The sequence below is a fragment of the Triticum dicoccoides genome, chromosome 6A (assembly GCF_002162155.2).
Source record: "Triticum dicoccoides isolate Atlit2015 ecotype Zavitan chromosome 6A, WEW_v2.0, whole genome shotgun sequence".
NCBI classification, from domain to species: domain Eukaryota; kingdom Viridiplantae; phylum Streptophyta; class Magnoliopsida; order Poales; family Poaceae; genus Triticum; species Triticum dicoccoides.
The window spans coordinates 358,239,659-358,243,936 of NC_041390.1; positions in this window are offsets into that span (position 1 = coordinate 358,239,659).

Below are 4,278 nucleotides of genomic sequence, written 5' to 3' on the forward strand. Positions count from 1 at the left end.
TGGGACACCCCTGCAGGGATTTGAACTTTCGAAAGCCGTGCCCACGGTTATGGGCAGATGGGAATTTGTTAATGTCCGGTTGTAGAAAACCTGAAATTGACCTTAATTAAAATACATCAACCGCGTGTGTAGCCGTGATGGTCTCTTCTCGGTGGAGTCCGGGAAGTGAACACGGCGTTGGAGTTATGTTTGACGTAGGTTGCTTTAGGATCACTTCTTGATCATAGATTCTCGAACGTGCTTTGCCTTCTCTTCTCGCTCTCATTTGCGTATGTCAGCCACCATATATGCTAGTCGCTTGCCGCAGCTCCACCTCATGCCTTTTACCCTTCCTTTGAGCTTAAATAGTCTTGATCGCGAGGGTGTGAGATTGCTGAGTCCCCGTGACTCACAGATATTTCCAAAACCAGCTTGCAGGTGCCGTTGAACTGTGCAGATGACGCAACCAAGCTCAAGGAGGTGTTCGATGAAGATCTTGTCCTTTGTGTTGTTTCGTTCTAGTTGATCAGTACTGGAGCCCTGTCGGGGTCGATCGGGGATCTGTGTAGCATTTGGGGTAGTCTTCTTTTATTTTGGTTCCATAGTTGGACCTTGATTGTATCTGGTTGATGTAATGCTTTATTCATGTAATTGTGTGAAGTGGCGATTGTAAGCCAACTATGTATCTCTTTCCCTTATGTATTACATGGGTTGTGTGAAGATTACCTCACTTGCGACATTGCTTTCAATGCGGTTATGCCTCTAAGTCGTGCTTCGACACGTGGGAGATATAGCCGCATCGAGGGTGTTACAAGTTGGTAATCAGAGCCTTCCCCGACCTTAGGAGCCCCCTGCTTGATCGAATCGCTGGCATTATTGAGTCTAGAATGTTTTGAGTCATTTAGGAATTATATGTATCAGATGACGCTCTTGAGCAACTGATCAAGAGCAAGGAAGAAGCAGAAATCTTCAATGATCCACCTCATTTAGGAATTATAGCCAGTCTAACATCGGACATTTTCAGTCTCCGGAAACAGTCGCCGGGGCTCTCTCTCTTCTCTTCTCTCAGCTCGAGACCGCCTATACAGTCTACCTCTCACCGCCAGGCCCTACCTAACCTCTCTCTTCAGTCCGCGGACCTCCTCCCGCGCGCGTCCGAAATCTATTCCGGACTCGACCCGGACAGTTGTTACCGCTGTGTCCGGATCATCCCCTAACATCTATAAAACATCTCCATTTTGTTAATTGGACTCCCTCGCCTATTTTTCTTGATCGCCCGATTTCGATCGGAGGGTCCAACCTCAATCCTATTTTCATATATATAAACCAACCACCTAGCAAAACAGATCAACCGTAACCCTAGGCTGTCCTGAAAGTGCGTTATATCGACTAGAGGGGGTGAATAGGCGATTTTTATGAAAGTCTTCAAAACGTGGAAGTTTCGAAGACAAACGATAGAAATAAACCTATTACCATGTAGCGGAAGGTAGACTACACTAGGAAAACCATAGTCAAGTATTCAATGAAGTGAGAGCACAATGACTAATAGCAGCTAGGTAGTAAGTATCAAGTAGGAAGATATTATGAAGCCAATCGGAACAAGCAGTCACTCAGTGAAGACAGAAGATAGTGCAATCATACAATGACTTCACAAGGACCAACACTAAGTAAAGGGAAGGGAAGGATGAAACCAGTGACTTGTTGAAGACAATGATTTGTTGGACCAGTTCCAGTTGTTGTGACAACTGTACGTCTGGTTAGGGCGGCTAGGTATTTAAACCTAAGGACACATAGTCCCGGACACCCAGTCCTGAACACGCAGCTCAGGACACCCAGTCCTCACCATATTCCCCTTGAGCTAAGGTCACACAGACCTCGCCCAATCACTCTGGTAAGTCTTCAAGGTAGACTCCCAAACCTTCACAGACTTCGTTCACCGGCGATCCACAATGACTCTTGGATGCTCAGAACGCGACGCCTAACCGGCTGGATGATTCACAGTCCTCAAGTGTAATAAGTCTTCAGATCACACGGACAAGAAGACTTAAGTGATGCCTAACACTCTTTGGCTCTGGGTGGTTAGGGCTTTATCCTCGCAAGGAATTCTCTCTCAAAGGCTTCGAGGTGGGTTGCTCTCAAACGACAAAAGCCGTACTCTAACTCTGAGCAGCCAACCGTTTATGGTTGTAGGGGGTGGGCTATTTATAACCACTAGGCAACCCAACCTGATTTGTCCGAAATGACCCTGGGTCACTAAGGAACTGACACGTGTTCCAACGGTCAGATTTCAAACACACACGACAACTTTACTTGGGCTACAAGCAAAGCTGACTTGTCCGACTCTGGACAAGATTCACTCTCATATTCTTCACTCCAAGACATAGGTTTTGGTTAAGCATCACTTCAGTCATTCTGACTGGTTCTCTTGGACCCCACTTAACAGTACGGTGGTTCCTATGACTCAATAAAGAAGAAAAAGAACTACGAAAGATCTGAGTCTTCGAGCTCCATAGGCTTCATGCGATGTCTTCTCTTGTCATAGTCTTCAATGGGAATATCTTCATATACCACCTTTGACATCAATGTCTTCATACATTTTTAGGGGTCATCTCTGGTAGGAAAACCGAATCAATGAGGGACTTCTACATGTGTTATCCTGCAATTCTCACAAAGACATTAGTCCCTCATCTAGGTTTGTCGTCAATACTCCAAAACCAACTAGGGGTGGCACTAGATGCACTTACAATCTCCCCCTTTTTGGTGATTGATGACAAACTAGTTGAAGTTTTCAATGGGGAATATAATATGTGAAATTGTAAAGGATAAGGAATTGTCTTCATAAGTTGCAAAGGTTCCCCCTGAAGATGTGCAAATAAGTAATTTGCTTTTGGAATGCAAATGCACATGGCAGGTTGTACTCGTGGAGATCCTCTTCAACTTATGATGATAGTTCGTTATGCATGTGAAGGTATGTGAAGATAATGACATGCATAATGGAAAATGGACGTCTGGAAAATGATCTAAGTGCGGAATTTATCGTCGCACATGTGGAATTTATCATCGCATCACAAAGTAGCAAATAAGTAGCAGCCGCCAAATGTATCAAAACGAGAGTTGTAAACACGAGGCAAAATATAAAGCAACCGCCCATGTGGACCCGCTTGAAGACTATCAAACTCATATGCTTCTCCCCCTTTTGTCAGTAAGGACCAAAAAGGTTTGAAGACATAGAGCATCTACTCGTTCCCATGAAGAGTAGGTGAAGCAGCAGGGTCATCGGTGGTGTTCGCGGTGCAGAAGAACTTGGAGCAGTGTCAAAGCGTGCTGAAGGAGGTGGTGGTGAAGTAGCATCGTCTTTGTCCTCGATCACTCTGGCATTCACAGTTGCCGTAGAGGAAGAGAACTCAGAGTCTTCAAGAGATGGAGTTCGTCGCAGCACTGCCCTTCGAGGAGGCGTGGAGTCAAACTTGAAGCGTTCAGAGAAGCCATCCTCTTGAAGACCATCTTCAGAGCACATAAGCGTCAGCCCTTTCCATGTGCGTCGACAGGTTTCATGGGCAACAAAGGCATTCTTGGTGGCAAGATTGCGAATGCGGTTGACATCCACCGAGAGGCTTTGCATTTGGCGCTTCAGCCAGTCATGATGCCTATCTTGTTTCTGATGAAGAGCCACGAGAAGCTCTCGGTCGTTGAGAACACGAGATCACTTCTTGGGTCGTTGGGGAATAGTGCTTTCGGTGGCTTCTGTAAGGGCACGATGAGGTGCACGTGTAGTTCCAGCCAGAGGATAAACATGGGTGACTGCTTCAACTCCTTCAATGTTCTGAGAGAAACTTTGATGCTCCACATTCTGAAGACTAAGAGGCTCATTGGCAGGCTCAAGATAAATGGCTTCAACGGACATATCCACATCAGGCAGAAAGATCTGATTATTGCGAGCAGATGGCTGATATGAGATAGCGGAGTGGAGTTTAATCAGCCACATTATCCATGGAGCGTAGAACTTCAATCCAAAAAGATCAGAGCCTGATGCAGCAAGTTGGCGGATGAAGAAGTCCTGAAGCATTTGCCATGAAGAATATAGAAGACCAAAGTCTTCATTGCACCTTCCAGCTTGGCATGTGGAGAATGTCCTTTGATGGGCCAGAGAGTTTGCCTTATGATGTGATAAATAGTCCTTGGCAGATACTCAAGGTCTTCAACAAAGAACTCCTTAGGATATGCAGCATCTTGTGGCAAGGGCTTCATCATACTGAGCATCTGACTCATGTTTGGTTCAGGCTTCTGAAAGATGCTCTC